Consider the following 18,192-nt stretch of genomic DNA (forward strand, 5'->3'; position numbering starts at 1 on the left):
TAGTGTATGAGCATGTTTTCTGTTTATTTCCTTACACTGAAAAAAGAATAACTTGTAAATATTGGCTGTTTGAAGGGTAAATGATGGGTGGTCTCTGACCTTTACACAGTAAGTATGATTACCACAAATTTCCAAAAATACAGAAGTCTACTGTAACAATCTGAATTCAAAAACAATGTTGGTGGTGCTACCAAAGCTGCAAGTACACTCTAAAGCAAGCAGAGAAAAACTATGGTATGGGATTTCTTTACGTGGATCTAGTTTAAGCTAATCAATACTCTACCATTGCTAAATCTATTTTTGAACCAGACGCTCCATTTCATCAATGGCAGCATCACTGCTTTGATGATAAAACAGTTTAGTTTTTTGCGTTAGATTAATCTGGAGCTTCTGCTGCAGGACCTTCAGTTACGCTGTCAAATGAGAGGAATGTCTGTCTAACAGGGTTGACTTACATTAACCACATACAACACAACCATACAAGCACAGATGCTACACTCTACAGTTTTTACAGTTATACCTTTTTTCTCATAGTCTTTCTTTTCATAATCTTTTTCTTTCTGTTTTTCCTTTTCTTTCTTTTCCACTTTGGCCTCCCTGCTCTCTCCCACTTTCCGAGCTTCATTGCCCTTCTCAGCTTTGGCAGATACTGTGCACACCAGAAAGATTATCATTGCACAGACAACACATCAGATTTCAGTTTTATTCTTTTATTTTATTCAGTGTCATATGCTGATAATGGTCTTTCACAACAATACAGGCTGTCTGCTGGTGCTACAGCATTCTGCCAGACGCTTGTATCCAGACACATGTATCCAGAGCTATAGTCATAGATGCTACCGGAACATTTGGAGGTGAGTGTAATTGTGTACCTGACACCTCTTTGCCCTTGTCTTTTGATTTAGCAGGCACTGACTCCTCTTTTTCATCAGGCGGTGTTTCACTCTTCTCCTTTCCTCCAGACTTGCTTTTTTCCTCAGGGACAGGCAGAGGAGCACCAGGAACATCAGGAGGAGAAGCAGCTTTAGAAGGAGGAGAAGTTTCAGCAGAAGGAGACTTTGGGGCTGAAGCAACAGGAGGAGGGTCAGCATCAGGGCGAGGAACGTTAGGTTCAGCAGCTTCAGGAGGAGGAGGTTTAGAGTCAGCAGCTTCAAGAGGAGGAGATTTAGGGTCAGCAGCTTCAGGAGGGGATGCTTTAGGTTCAGCTGCTTCAGCAGTAGGAGCTTTAGGTTCGGCAGCTTCAAGAGGAGGAGCTTTAGGTTCAGTAGCTTCAGCTGTAGAAGCTTTAGGGTCAGCAGCTTCAGCAGTAGGAGCTTTAGGGTCAGCAGCTTCAGCAGTAGGAGCTTTAGGGTCAGCAGCTTCAGCAGTAGGAGCTTTAGGTTCGGTAGCTTCAGCAGTAGGAGCTTTAGGTTCAGCAGCATCAGGAGGAGGAGCTTTAGGTTCAGTAGCTTCAGCAATTGGAGCTTTAGGTTCAGCAGCTTCAGGAGGAGGAGATTTAGGTTCAGTAGCTTCAGCAGGAGGAGCTTTAGGTTCAGCAGCTTCAGGAGAAGGAGCTTTAGGTTCTGCAGCTTCAGGAGGAGAAGCTTTAGGTTCAGCAGCTTTAGCAGTAGGAGCTTTAGGTTCAGCAGCTTTAGGAGGAGAAGCTTCAGGTGCAGGAGCTTTAGGAGGAACTTCAGGTGCAAAAGCCTCAGGCGCCAAAGCTTCTGAAAGAGGAGCTTCAGGAGCAATAGCTTCAGGAGGAGGAAGAGCTTCAGGTACAGAAACTTCAGGAAGAGGATCTTCAGATGCAGCAGCCTCTGGTGCAGGAGCTTCAGGTGCAGGAGCTTCCAATGGAGGAGCATCAGGTGAAGGCGCTTCAGATACAGGAGCATCAGGAGGAGGTGTTTCAGGGGCAGCAGCATCAGGAAGAGGTGCTTCAGGGGCTAAAGCATTTGGGGGAGCAGCGTCAGGAGAGGGATTTTCAGTTGCAGGAATTACTGGGACACTTATTGGAGTTACTGTACTGAGAACAGGTGACGGTGTGTTACTATTTGGGACGACTGCACTGGCTGTTGAAGCAGCACCAGGTCCTGGAACGACAGCATCAGGAGTCAATGTCATTGCATCTTTTACGACAGCGACATCAGTTGCAAGGGCAACCCTATCAGTTGCCAGAGCAACTGTATCAGTTACTGGAACAACCACATCAGTTGCTGAGGTAATCACATCATCTGCTGAAGTGTTCATCACTGCACCAGTTGAAGAGGAAACTTTAGTTATATCTGCAGTTACCGCATCAACTGCCAAGGAAGTTCCATCTGTTACCACAGGAACTTCAAAAGAAGGAGAAACAACCACTGGACTTGATTCATTAGTCTGTGTTTGTAAATCAGGTAAAGTTGGTTGGGAGGCTGCATTCAGTGAGGCAACTGCATCTTGTAGTGTTACTGCACTTGTCACTTGAGAAACTCCACTGGTCACTACTCCTGGAGCCAGTGTGCCGAGCGACTGAGGGCCTGGATCACTCGCAGTTGTTTCTGTAGCCGGATCATCAACTGGACTTAACCCCGCAAATGTTGCTGTCACATCGTTGGCTGCAGTTGCAGCTGTGTCAGGTGCTGCAGTAACCATGTCCGCTGCTGAGGTAGCTGTAACTGTGTACAAACCACAGATAGTCAAACAGCTAACATTTCTTCCCTGGCACTGTCAGTATAGACGCCCATGACCCGACATTGCTGCCTTTAGGTCTTGACGTAACGGATGATATTGCACTGATTCAACCTTTTGCCATTTCCAGTTCAGCAGAAATGGGATACACATGCCCTGATAGCATCACTACTACCCCTGCCCACCCCCCCACCAACACAAATCCATCCCGCTCCTCAAGGACAGGACTTACTGCTCCTTCCTGTTATGGTTTCATGTATCTATCTCCCTCCAAGGGTTCAATAAATTGGCCCTTTTTTTGGTCTCCCTCACCATGACCTGGCCTCTTTTCTCTTATGAAATATTTAGCAGCAGTTCATTCAATCGCTATTCAAAAATAGATCTAAAACGATTGAGCTTTGGCCTTCAGCTGAGCCCCACCTGCCACGCTGTGTGCTCCTTGAAGTCATTGTGTTGCACAATAACCGAGTATTTAATGATTTATCGCCCCTGGCGGCTGATAGTGTTCTGAAGCTGTGCTTGCCGTTTTCATAGTTGGAGCTTCAGCACTGGCATGTCTGAAACACACAGGTGGATGCTGACAAGCACCTGGGTGTAGGGAAGAGAAAGGGCGGAATAGGCAAGGTGGTGGAGAACTGTTTTTAGACTGCACAAATAAATACTGTGCCATTTTGTCGCGGTCAACACATTTATTTTCTTTTCAACACCTGCTGTTTAGCCTGCGACACAATCAGCTCTCTGAGCAAGAGGAAAGTTCAGATTAAGGTGAATTACTAATGCTTACAACAGCATGGATAACCTATTCATCACTTGCCTAAGATGTTGATGAATCAGTGGTGCCATGACTTCATCAGCTGCAAATCAGTCACACAACAGCCAAATCATTGAAAAGCCTGAAAATTCACCCATTTGAGGAGATAACTCAAGACCTCCAGTTCGACCTCAAAAAACTTACAATTAGATTTTGGCTCCACTGATTGATCCCCCCCTCTATCAGTGACAGCAGGCTTGGACCGCAGTATGAGTAAGCAGCACCTGTCTGAGGTGTTTCCGCAGGCCATGAGCCAAGCTGGGCCGGTGACTTAAGCAGGCACCCTTAGACAAGAAAAGCTTGAGCCTAAGGAGCTCACCGCATGGCACTGTTAGCTTGGCATGTTGGCCCATATACGTTAATGACTGATTTAGCACAGCAGTAATCGCGTTTAATCCCGTTGCCTCACGCCACCTCAGGAGGGAATATGGCACGCTATTACCGCCATCAATCACCAGTGGAATTAGACTGAAACAGCTCCGGTCTTTGCTGCTTGCGCTAAAGCCAAGAGAGAAAGAGGAAACTCCGGTGGGCCCAGCACATTATTTTAGCCCTTCTTCATCCTAAATTGTCCTAAATGGTCTGCGCTCTGGGGATCTGACTCGAGGAATCCATTTCCTGTTAAATATTTTATCAGGCATCAAAAAGACAGCAAATTTATATTGACTGGCATTCCCTCACCTTTGTAAGACTTTCTGTCATTTCTACCAAAAACAACACTGTACAATATCATAAAGGACAATATTTCCAGTCACGTTTTCTCCTCAGCAGACTGCATGCAGATGTGAAGGTGAAGCTTCTGAAGGAACGGTTCTAATGTATGCACACTCACAGACTTTGGAGGACAAGGAGCCGGAGTGAAGGTGCCACTATAAACATCACCTCTGTTGAATATTCCACTCTTCAATTATTAACACAAGTGTAGCTGAATAAGTTGAACTTGTGAAAAATCTCTATCCCAAATAAACGGTCGCATTTTTGCACACATAACTCCAGCAAGGTCAAAACGTGCCAGAAGAGTATGTACCAGAGTTCTAACACCCCCTCGCTACGTTCTTGGAATGCTCTCACACTTATGCTAGAAGACTAGAAGAGAAAAAAGTTTGATGTTTTTGTTCTTGCAGAAAGAAAGTGTGAGGAGTCGGCAGTGAAGCAGCTTTTGCATGGCACCTCTTACCTGTCAGGTCAGGTTCTGTAGGCACCGGTGCCAGTGCGGATGCAGCTGGAGAAGGCAGTGTGGTTAGAGATGGACTCTCTGACTGCCCAGCACCAGGAGGCAGTGCCATCGTAGGCTGGGTACTTTCGGCAGGCAGCACTTGGGAGGACAGTGTCAGAGCATTGCTTCAATATGCTGAGAGAAACTGCATCCTCAGTTCACACACATGTTCCAATTCTAGTTTACTGAATGTTATGGTATCAAACTGAGTATGCACAAGAACTTCATTTAAGCTGTGAAACACTGCGTAATCCAACAGTTTCAACATCTACAGAATCTCCATAACATCCAGTTTTCAGGATAAATTCTTTTTAATCTAATAACAAAGGCAACTGGAGGTTATTTTTTCATTTCAGCCACACATAAAGAAAGTTTATGTGATATGCACTGAACCAGCATACTGGAAAGGTTTCAACACTGATACTAAGCCTATGAAACAGATCAGATCGGTGGGATGTAAATGCTCCACATTCTGTGCTGTTTTTGTGGCTGTAGATGTTACAAGATTGCATTTACATTTGTAAATTCTGTGTATTCTGTGTATGTTTCCTGCTTTTTTCTTGATGCTGAAACATGAATACCTTGTACTTAATGGCCAACTTATCTGGAAATCAAATAAATGAAGGGTGGTCTCTGATTTTTGCACAGAACTGTGGGTTTAAGCACTATGTTTTTACGAAAAACGGGTGCCTTAACAGATCACAGGCATCAGATCAGTTCTCAGTATGAGCTGACGCCCTGAGTTCAGATATCAGAGTCGGTACTGGGAGACAAAAAGTTGAATTGGTTCATCCCCAGTAGTACAAATACATAAAGAAATAAAGCAACATTACATTATTCTTCAAAAGCAACAATCACCTTTTTTCAAAGAAACTAACCTAATGCAAAACACCAATTCAAAACAGCTTTAAAAACCTAAGATCTACCTAAGCACAACACTAGTTCTAAAAGCATAGCTAGTATATTGCAAACACCACAAGAAAGCTACTATTCTAGAGTGTCACCTTAAAGAAAGCCACTCTAATTGAAAACACTAGCCCAAAGCTATTTTAATTCAACAGGCCATATTAAATCAACGCTAATCCATCCAGCAGAGCTACTCGGGATGCTAATGCAGTCTCTGCAGATCCCACCTGGAGTGTTTGACAGCGGGTCCCGGGCTGCAGAGCTGACTGTGGGGGCAGGAGAGGCAGTCAGCGTGTCTCGGGAGGGGCCTGTGTCTAGTCAGCAGAGAGGAGGGTGAGTTCTTATATACACACAGATCAAATAGCAGTACGCTTTTGCCCATCAGAGGCATTTCAGCCTGACTTCAGCACAGACAAAGGGCACTAAGGACATGGCTAATGACAGTGTGGTGAGTCTAGGGCTGGGCAATATGATGGTAGGTTATCGACATTGTGATAAAATGTCTGACGTAAGCTTTTCTGAGTGTAGTATGGGTAACGTCAGCACTTCTACAACACTAAACAACTGCATGTATCATAAAAAGAGACAGATTTACACTACAGAGCCTGTAAAAAACAACAACCAGTGAGCATAAACTGCATAGGAACAAGTAGCTGATTGGACGTCAGCACATATGCAATTATCTCATCTTACTGAGTGTGTTAACACACACTTAATAATCTGATAACTGCAGACAATCCGATTTTGGCAGTAATTTGTTTAATGACTTTACATGCACTTAGGTAATCAGATAATGGGAAAAGTCTGGCTCTGCATGAGTCAGGCAATAGCCAGATTTTACCAGAAAATCTGAGGATAATCTGAAGATATCCAGATGATAAATAATATTTAAATTCGTTATGTAGTTTGTTTCAGCATTGCTCCAAAAGTCCAAAAATGCTGATCTAAGAAATCGCAATATACTGTTTATACAATCGCTTCAATAATCAGATAATCCCCGAAAACCGATAACGATCATATAATTGGTGTGCATGTAAAACGCACTCTATTTATTTTTACCAGTCGTTTGATTTTTCCGCCTGTTCCTTCTTAACCCTTAGAAGTTGAGAGTAATTGTTTTTGTTTTTACTACATTATTCAATTGTAATTACTAGGGCTGTTAAGAGATTATTCATAATTAATTGCATTTGTCTTATTTGCTCAAATTCGACCATAAAGGCTAACAAAAGTCTGATCTTGTCTATTTAAAAAGCAGTGCATTTTGTTATATCTGTATGAGTGGACAAAATCAGAACATCTTTAATATTTCGAATAATTAAATGACTTTTTTCACTTTTTGAACAGAGGGTTCAGAAGAATCACATGACTTCCATAGGTTGAATGCAGTTTCCAATTTTCCAGTCCAGCAAGAGTAGCAGTGGCTGCATGTTCCAACCAATGAGTGTATATATCATATATACAGTTAATGGTTCCAGTTCATACACTATAAGAAAAAAGGGTACTGTCCAGGTAAATTTTAGTCTCCCTAAGTATAAATGATGTAAATGTACCCTCAAAAGTACAACATGCCCTTTAAGGTCTTTTTTTGTGTACCTTAAATTAATGTTAATGGTACAATGCATTCACTTTCCCAGGGGAAGGAGGCATATCTTTTTTAAGCAAAATATATAAGGGTGTGTTTACTTATGTTTTGCTGATTTTCTAAGTGAAAATGTCATTTGACCAGTGGCATTCTAGCTTTTGTATACAACTGTACAGCAAGTGAGCAGCCGGCCTTCAGCCAGCGCTATTACAAATAGTTTGAATGGTCAAACAAGGAAAATGCGTTAAAAATGACTGCTGTTAATAACATATCATCTTAACGTGTTTCAAACTTACCAGCCCTAATAATGAAGAATTTACATATTTAATGACATTCTATATGAACAGCTTTAAGTCTGCACTGCCAACTTTTCACCATTATCTTTAATAAATGAATAAGATAATGACACAATGGACTGACGTCTAAATCAGCTACTTGTCGCTATGCAGTTTATGCGGTTACTATAGGCCGCCTGTTATTGTTCGTTTTTTTATAGACTTTTTAAATGTGGCTGTTGTGCTGATGCTTTTTGTCAGTTTCTGCTTATAAACCTCAGAAAAACACTAAAATCATGATACATATTATATATTGTTAAAATGTCAAGTATTCAGATGTTTTTGCCATATTGCCCACCCTCACAACCACTATGGTGGGACGGGATGGACTTTCTACTCAGACTCTCTACTCAAATATACAGAGAACCCTCCCCTCACAGTCACACATAGAGACACTGGCTGGCCTTGACCAGTGCAGCGGGAGTGAGGTGTCCCCCCTGGTTTAGAGGGATGACCGTGTCATGTCCCGGTGTGCTGTGGCTGATGGGAGCATTGGGATTCGGCGCCGGCAGCCCGCAGTCTGCCCACAGCTGCCCGCTGCTTCCTGCTACCAGGCATACTGATGTTTTATTAAGGCCGCGGCCCTCCCAGACGCTTCATAATTAAAGCATGGCTCAAGATATGAGCTCCCAATTCCACACTTACAAACCCGCCCTGCCCGGCTAACTACCACAAAATCATTATATGCATTCTGCCAGTTAACAGAGAAGGCCCCTCATTACGGCCAAGTTCTGTTTACCGAATGCTGCGCCACGTACGAAAACATTTGATTTCGGTCACGATCCTCCTGAGGTGATGTGATTAATTATAATGTACTTTGCTTTATTGTGTGTCTGTTTCAATAAATGCAATCAATCATGCAAAAACAAGGAAACAAGGAGCGACTTTTTTTTCATTACTGTCATCACAAAACCTCGCAACTTCTCCCCACAGCATTTGAAAATGCCAGCTGGCCCTTACACTGTGTGAATATTTCCTGACAAATGGACTAACAGAAATGGTCCAAAATTACTAAAATTAAGGAAAGTATTTTCACTCTCCTATATACAGTTACCATTTATGAAGATAAAGTTTTGTTACCATAGCAACATTTTGTTTATGTGCTAATAAACTATACAGGCTTTTAGAAGAAACAATGCAAAACAGCATTTCCCTGCATTTTGACAGTTTTGATGTCTTTGGGGAAAAAAAATAATAAACCAAGGAGGAGAAATCTTTGGCCTTGGAGAGAAAGGAGCTTTCCTCATAGATATTCAGTGGATTCTATGTCAGAGGAGTTTGGGTGAGGGGAGCCTGTGACTTTACCCTTTTCTTTCTACTACACTGCCAAAGTGATGCATTGAATTTTAAGGGTGTAACCATAGCATAGCCTATAAAGCCTGTATAGACTATGATTTGATTTTGTTCCTGAGCGCATGGGTTCACAATTCAATTCAAACTTTATTTAAACGAAGATATATATATATACATGTATATTCAAAATCACTAACATAAGAATAAATACAAATAAATAAACAATACATTGTGATTAGGTGTGCATGAGTGCAACAGCTTATTTCCAAATTTTTCTTGGAGGAAGTCCAGTATTTACAGTTGCCATCCAATACCTAGTTTATCTAAATCAGGTGTCCCGCTGATGGAATTTAACAAATTCAAGCATTCATTCATTTGTGTTTTTCAGACTGTATTGTTCTAACCAAAGTACTAAAAACGATCACAGGCAATAATTCTAATTCTTCTTGCTTTTAGTGTATTTATTTTAACGTTACTGGATAAAAACACACTTAATTAACACTTTATACATTTTACTTGAAGCCTGTTACATAATATTGACATAACCATGCCATAAACATGGGAAATGTGTGCTGTCCTGAGTGGTAATGACAAATTTTGTTCAGTAATACTACAGTGTCATATTTTCAGTAACGTTAATTGTCATGACAGATGCCATAATGTTTGATGTCCTGATGGCTAACTAGAGTACATTTAGGAAAAATTAGTGACATAATATGTGACAAACTATTTAACATTTACTGGTAATGTGAACATGACACTGTTACATTACTGAACAAAATCATTTGACAACTCATAACAGCATATAACATCTGCTATTGACATGCTCATGTCATGACTATGTCAGTGTTATGTGGCAGCGTTCAAGTAAAGTGTTACCCAGTTTTCCAGGCTGCCTAACTGTGTTGATGTTCACATTAAGATGCAACAAGCTTTTAACGCTACCTCAAGTTTGTCTCCTGTGTGTGTGTTTGAGGCTGCCCTTGCTGTCAGGAGTAGACAAGAAAATGTCAAAAATATATACTATATCACCTTTTATGTATGTTTCACCTCTATTTTTTGTAAAATACTTTTGGGAACAGAAATACAGTGCTGGTTGGAATAAAAAGTTCCGCTAGCAGAGGTTGAGGACTTTGAACCCCTGTGTCTACAATCAGTCTGAGAAATTAGTCTGTGTCAGTCACTTTTGTTTCACTGAGTCATACGTCATACTTCATTTGCATAAAGTTGAGAAAATTTCAGCTGAACTTGATGCTTGTTGTTATTTTTATGTAGAAGAACGTGTTCATTTCCTGAATGTTTACATGAATGTTTACAGTGGTGTAAACATGAAAACATGTTTACACCACTGTTATATTTTTAAGTGCTTTTGAACTTTAATTATAGGACTTTATAATGGCGCTTCATGTTCAAGACATCAGTGAACGCAAATCGCTTCACTCAGCCAATCAGCTGCACCGCTCGCCAACCAATTAGCACTCAGTAGCAGTGATGCCAAGAAATCAGCACTCAGTAGCAGTGATGCCAAGAAATCAGCACTCAGTAGCAGTGATGCTAACCAATCAGAGCTCAGTAGCAGCAGTAGTGCTAACCAGTCAGCGCTCAGTAGCAGCAGTAGTGCTAACCAGTCAGCGCTCAGTAGCAGCAGTAATGCTAACCAATCAGCGCTCAGTAGTAGTAATGCTAACCAATCAGCGCTCAGTAGCAGCAATAATGTATATAATATATATATAATATAACATATATATTTTAGTGAACTACATCCTTCTACTTTTCAAAATTAAGGGAAGGTTTTTAACCACTTTTTAACCACCATTTTAACTTTGTTTTTAGCTGTATAGCTCCATTCACTCCCATGCATTTAGGTCTCGGTACGCGGGCGCCCTCTGGCATTTTGCAGTCATGTTTTAACAGTAGAAATAGGAAGTAGCCAGGCTCCTCTTAAACCGGCTCTGCTTTGCTCAACTATGTCACATTGCTGAATCCATCCACTCTGCGTCTCCAACGTTTTTGCTGCCTCCTACCACCAGAAACCACCAGCTCTCACTGAAAATCAATGACTTTATCGTGTTGCTGCCAGTGTGAATGCAAGGTAAGATACAGATTTTATTCAGTGTAAATAATGTACAAATTTGAATGAAAGTAAATTCATTACTTTTATAGTGTTATTCAGTTTCGGCTGAATGACTGCAGGAGAGGCTTCCAGGGTTTGTATCCAGAACCTTTCAGAGGAATGCTAATCAAATTAACCTTGTTCTGGCTACAGTGATTGTAGCATTGAGTGGGACTCTGTGTGCATGTGTGTTTGTGTTTGCATGGATGGTGTGTGAGTGTGTGAGTGTGTATGTGCATGACACTGAGAGAGAGAGAGTACATGGAATGTCCTGTACTGGCCGTGGTGTTCTGTGGAGCGGAGATGTGCCTGGGGGACGTCAGGAGGGCAAGCATATGGCCAGCAGGAGTGTGGAACGTGAGTACTGGCAGATCCCCCCCCACCACCATCTGCCACTACTCCAGCATGGTGACAAAAGACCGGGCTCTGCCATCCACAGCTCTTCCTGCCTCTCCACACCACGCACACTACAAACACAGCACACTAACACAGCAAGCATACGTGTGCTCATATGAGTGGTTTTTATATGTAACGTCAGATTTTTAAGTGAAATACGCAGCAAGAGAGGAAACCTGAAACTTAAAGTTTGTTTCTTGTTGAATTGGAGTTAAGAGGCTAATGTGGCTAATGAGTAATACAAGCTTATGAATACTAATCAGTATAGTGCAAACTGCCTCAATCATCATGTACTCGCCTCAAACCATGTCAAGTTTTTAAGTCATCTCAAACTGACTTGCTTATGTGATTTCTGACACTGTACAAAATAAACAACATACTGGGCTGTATGTATGTAACAGTAACAGTTGGGCCTGTCATGATAGTGAAATATTAGCTGATTATTATCTGCCATATAAATAATCGTGATTAACAATTTAATTGCCTTTTTTGATCATTTTCAATAACTAGTAAAGTTTACAATGGCCAAATTGGCTGATTAGCTATGTTACTGTCTAGCTCCTAAATGACAACAGAAGCAACTTGAGGCCCTCTAAAAGCATTATTAACAAACATCAAATGAACAGATATCATTCACGGCTGCTCTGTAAAGCTGTTAGAGCACCAGTCAGGAGTTTGTAAGACCCATAATGTGTCTTAATTAATGTGTTTTCCTCTTTATTTTATTTATGTGTATTCAACTCCACCCAAAAAGGTTGAAAACACACCCATTTACATTACATGTGACTTAAAATTTGATTATTCAAATTCTGTGTGTAAACGTAGACATATCGTCACTGTTGGGACAAAACCTTGTATCCCAATAATAACTTTGCAGGAGAAGGAAAAAAAAGCATTATTAACTTTGAATGGGAGTTGATGGAACAAGACCTTTTTTAAAATACTTTGGACCATTTTTATTGGTTCATAATGATGATACAAGTTTTGACCCAACAGCAATGATATGACACGCATAAAGCTAACAGCTGAGGGAAATAATGGCAGTCAGCTCAAACAAATGCAATCAGATGATTGTGACAGGCCTAGTCAGCAGCCACCTTGTTTGGGTAAATCAGGATTTTCAGGTTCACCTATCACTTTAAATCTGCTATCATAAAAAGTAATCCACTGACTTTACACAAAATTATTAATAAATTAATCTAGTTCACTGGATTTGCTACAGTACAGCTGTGTTGACAACCCCCTGTTTACATAAACATTATCACTCAGGGTTTCAGCATCAGTGTCAATTTGACTATTTATCACCAGTTCTCTAGCAGGACAAGAAAAATAATTATATTAACAGTTTCCTGCAGTTTCAGGTCCTTTTTGTAACGTTCATGAACTACCACTGCATCAACAGACAGCAGTAAGCAGTGCTTGTGCAGAGGATAGTCACTGCTCTAATTCCACTCGACTGGATGCAGTGAAGTTATTCCCTGAGCAGTGTAAGACACTGGGGCGTTCAGTCCTGCACAAACAGCGCCCTTGCTGGATAGATGTATGAGTTATTTTGGGTCTGATGGGAGGCCCACAAGATTAATAAACATTCATCATCCAAACTCCAAATCTCTCTCGCTGTCTGTTTCTCTCTCTCTTTCTCTCTCCCTCTCCTTTAGGAGACGCAGGATTGAGAGTGTTTGTGTCACAGCTAGAATCTCTCACCTTGGAGAGCTTCAACCCACAATCCAAAGAGCGATGAAAGATGGATGAGATTATATCATACAGCACACTGCACTGCTTAAACATCCACTAAAAATACACTGATGGCTACCTCATTGAGAATTCTTGGCCCTAAAAGGTAATTATGCTCTGTTTAACCCTTAGAAAGCAGCGATTACATTCAATTTAAGGTCCTGCAAACACCCTGAAACAATACCACTAAAACAAGTGGAGAAATTCTGTTAAAAGTGCAGATTCTAAACGTTCACTCCACACCACATTTGGGTTTGTAAGTAGAAGAGGAGATGTGCTATCACAATTTAAACATTTACAATTTGGCCACCTTTCTGTAATTTTCTGACATGGGAACAAAGAGGAAGAAAGTCAGTAGTGCAGGCCTGAACCTGTGGATACAGACTGCAAATGCAAATGTAATTCGTTGCTTAACCTACTGTGCAATTAAATATGGAATAATGTAATTACATTTGAATAGTACAGCAATATGAAAGTAATAACTCATGAATTCTGGAGATAAAAAGCCTTTTTTTAAGTTTTGCACTCAGTAGTCCAAATATTACTGAGTTTATTGAATGTGGTAATGATGGCTAGATTTGTAACAATGTTAATCTGGTTGGTTGTAAGTTACACTTCGTGGGAACCAAAGAATTAAGCGCAGACACGCCTCTTCATATCTCTGGTTATTTGATTTGCTAGTGCAAACACCTCTCCTTCCCCAAAGGCTCAGATGATCCCACAGCCGTGGCTCTGTTTGTCCAGGTTATCAGTTCTGTTACATGTAGCATAACTTTGAGGCAGCTTCAGAGACCTTAAGAACACACTGCTACAGCAGGCCAAACGCATTCAAGTCTGTTTTTCCATATTCTTTTTGTAGTCTAATCAGTCCAATCTGTCCAAAAGCAGATCACAAACCACAAGCCTACCTGTACCATCACACATCAGGCCAGTTCCCTACAGCATTATGGTCGTCCCGAGGCAGCAGAGGCAGCAATCTTTTGATAACTCTTTCTAACAGTTCACTTACTCTGAAACTTTTCTTATTTAATCAGCAGAACTGTTGTATAAAATACTCAGTTAAAGGAAAACTCCAGTGTTCACCAACCTAATCACTGTCTGCTGCATCTGTAGCTTATGGGCAGTTATTACAGACAGCAACTTCCCTGTATTTAGAAAAGAAGCAAAAACATGTTGGCTTAAAACTCACTAAGTAGCCAATGGGCAGTTGCTGAATTCCATAGGTTTGTGTGAAACATTTTTATAGAGCAGCTAGTTCTCACAGCACAATCTGACTGGTTGGGAAACGTTCTAGCTAGTTTTTCACAACTGTATTGTTCCACTGAACACTGGTTGCTAAGTAACGCCTGCAGCTTTTACCTTTTACTACATACAAAAACAAGAAATGAATACATTTGATAATTTCTGTATTTCTACAATATAACACTTGACCTGCAGCCCATTTGGTCAGATTCTGAAGCAGAGTATGACAGGACTCCAGGACTCCAACTCCTCAATTTCTCATGATATAAACTTCCAAAAATGATCAAGCCTACATTTCCTCACTCCTGAGAGGACAGAGAACAAACTACAACCAAATATCAGAGACGCCTTAGTCATTAAGGGACTGTCTGAAAAGTGTATCATTTAAAGTTTAATTTCCCATGTATTAAGCTAAAAGAAGACAATCACGTCAAATCCGTTGTAGTAAATTGAGGTGCTTCCCTTAACTAGTTTTTGTTGTCACTCTCTTTACTACAGGTGATTTTGCCTTATTTTAGCAAAATAAATGAGAAATGTTACGCACAGTTTAGACGGACACTTAATGACTAAAGCGCTGGTGATCTGCATTTCCAAAACATCATGTTTAGTGAAGTTTACCAACAGACATATTTGAAATATATTTGGCTGTAGTCGGTTCTCTGTCTTCTCAGTGAGAAAATGTACATTTGATCCTTTTTGGATGTTTATTTCAAAGAAAATCAAGGAGAGAAAGTTGAATGTCCAACATAAAGCCAATTTACTTCACTATCCGAAATGCAAAGGGTTGCTACTTTTTGTGGTGGAAGGAAATGCCGACATTAGCATAATATAAAGCAATATATTTAGGGCTTCTCTGCTTTACTTTCCTTATTTAATTAGCTTAACTGTTATATAAAATCAACAGAAAGCTCAAGGTTATGTGTTATCTTGAATAACATAATGGCTGTGATGATCTACGGCAGGGGTGTCAAATTCAACCACTAAAAGGGCCACATTAAAAAATTCTCAGCAAATCTGTGGGCCAGCTGTGTTTCTATTTCATTTTTACTTAACTTTTTGCCACGACCCGAACCGGACACTGTTTATTCAATATATGCCAAAACTGCAACAGCAAAATAGGCATTAAATACTTATTCAAAAATAATTCTAAATAAAAATAAATCATTTTCGGTAGTTTTTAAAACTGCCTATGTGCTTGAACTAGTCACCAGGCATCTTTTCTTTTTGTGTAACTGCTGGCCCAGAGATTGTTGTTGGGGGTCAGAACGCACACTATGCTGCAGTGCATGCTGGGGACTGTAGAGCATCTCAGGGTGAAACGGGCTAATAATATAGAGAATTGAAATAATTTCGTGGGTCGAATAGGACTGTGTCATGGGCCTGACTTGGCCCACGGGCCTTGTGTTTGACACATGGGATCTACGGCAAGCAAAACACAGCTGTGATCTTATTCGTGATAACACACTCCCTCTCCTGTTCTATTTCTTAAGCAGAACACTTCTGTGAATTCTTCAGTCAAAAGTTTTTTAAAATTTGCTGAAGAATCTGGAGAATTTATGGTGACACTTTAGTAGTGTGATGGTACAGCCGGAGTGTCACTGGCTTCTGATACCAGGAAAACGTGAAAATAACCTGAACTGGAAGTTGGATAGAACTTCAGGAGAACAGCATGTGTTCATGAAACTGCCCAATGACATCTATTCTAAGTCCGTATAGAGTGACTGGACTGTCTGTGCTCTTCCAAGTACAGTGAAATGTCAAAAATATTGTCCAATCGACAGTACAGCTACACATGCGGCACATAGAGACTAGGTTGAAAAATGCTGGAATCTTTCTTTAACCTGATCTTCTAATCAGGGACGAGAAACTCTGATTCGTCTGGTCTGAACTCTGTCTGAGGGTGAATCACTGATCCGGTCACATCTCCAGCCAGAATATGGGTTCACAATCCGCATCGGACTGTTCCATAATTCAGAAGGACAAATGAGCTGAGTGACGCGCCGTTGTTCAATAGGTTACGGATGAAAAAATGAAAAAAGAACCATTGGGGCCTAAAAATATTTGAAGTAGTCATGAAACTTTAAACATACAGTGGCCTTTGTGCGCGCATCACCGCATCTCATCCAAGATATCTCACCTGAAAAAACGCTGTGGCGGTGGAAAAGGGAAAGCTAAAACAGGCATGCCACATGCACACACACACACACACACACACACTCTCTCTCAGAATCCTTGAAACACGGTTTTCGTGGGTGTGTATTTGGAATTGTGAATAGGAAATCGTATTTTTATTCTACAGTTGATTTCCACTGAACGTCAGAGAGTTTTTTCAATCATATCGCCTTGACTGAAGTAATGTACAGCATGTGTATCTGTGCTGAATGTATGTGTGTTGCATGCTAATGCACTACTGTAGCTGGAGTGAGCTGGTGAAGCGCGGGGCCCGGGGGATTGTGGGAGGCCACAGTGGTACACACAGCTGTGATAAAGTGCTTCCACTCTGCTGAGTTTTTCTCAGGGGTCAGACGTCAAGGGTCGCAGAGAAAAACTGCTCACAGTCACATTTTGATGCACTTCTATTGTACGAGCCCGTGTGCTAGCAGAACATCTGACACCGACAAATAAAAAGAGCTCCCCCTCCTCACTCACCTCCCCCCCACCCCCGTCTCTCTCTCTCCCACACTCATACACAAACACAGTAAACATGCCCACACACTACAGACTGCAGGCTCTACAATACTGCCTTCAAAATGCTGCTTAGGAAGCTACAGCGCTAACTGAGTGACATCTAGCTGCAGCCCCACAGACAAGTCCAAGGTTACGCTAAGTGTCAGTTTGGGAAGAAGCTAGCCATCTAGCAAGCTAGCCAAGATAGCTAGCTAAAATGTTGATGTGGTAGCTAAAATTAACATTGGCTAAAAGTCTAAGCCAAACCCTTTTTATTTTAAAAAAGCAGGTTACACTAGCTAACGTGGTTGGTGAAAGGGACCTTAACTGTTTTTATTTTGAATAAACAGTTTACACTAGCTGAAGTGGCTCATCCTAACCTTCACATTTTTTATTTAGAAGAAGCAGTTTACACTAGGTAATTATATGGTTGAGGAAGTAGCAGCTCTAATCCTAACCTTAAGCATTTTTTATTTTGCAGAAGCGTTTAACACTAACTTACTTGGTCATTGAAAGAGCTAAACTAACTCTTCTCACTGGGATATAGATAACCATAACCTTAACCTTAACTCTTTTTTATTGTCAAGATTTACAGCTGTTGTGGTAGGGGAAGTAACGAATCCTTAACCATTTTTATTTTGAAGACGATTTCAAAATAAAATTTTTAATGGCTAATAGCGATACGTCTTTCGAAGGTAGCGAATACCTTACCTAAAAGTTTGCTAGCAAAAATAAACTGTTTTGGTGAAGGTGCGTGAGCTGTAAAAAGCTGAATGGCTCAAAATGACACTTTTGGCATGTGTTGGCTAGCTAATTAGCTAACAGGATGAGGTAAGTATCCCTAAATTTAACCTGAACCTTTTCTTTTTTATTTTGAAGAAGCAGTTTATACTAGCTAAAATGTTTGGGGAACACCAAGCCTAACCTTAACCTTTTTATTTTTGAAGAAGCAATATAAACTTGCTATGTGGCTGGGAAAATAACCCAAACCTTTTCTATTTTGAAGAAGTAATTTATAGTAGCTAACATCACTGAGGGAGATAATCCTAATCCTTACCTCTAAGCTCAAAAGTAACGCTTTTATAACCAACTGTCCAAGCAGGGGCTTCTTCCGGCCAGCCAGTAGCTTCATATCCTCGACCCTCGATCTGTGAGGCTGCAAATTCTAAGGACTTTAAGCACTATGCTAGTCTAGGCCTGTTTATAAAGCCCCTAACCTGTCACCATGGTTAATGAAGGCGCGTCTGTGGC

At 40.9% G+C, this 18,192-nt stretch overlaps 1 protein-coding gene across 1 annotated transcript in view; it reads right to left on the reverse strand.

Annotated features, from left to right (window-relative positions):
• The window catches only part of ntng2a (netrin g2a), a 96,993-nt gene that overhangs the window by 7,312 nt on the left and 71,489 nt on the right, over positions 1 to 18,192 (reverse strand). The window lies entirely within an intron of this gene.

This window comes from Colossoma macropomum, unplaced genomic scaffold (assembly GCF_904425465.1).
Source record: "Colossoma macropomum unplaced genomic scaffold, Colossoma_macropomum, whole genome shotgun sequence".
Taxonomy (NCBI): Eukaryota; Metazoa; Chordata; class Actinopteri; order Characiformes; family Serrasalmidae; genus Colossoma; species Colossoma macropomum.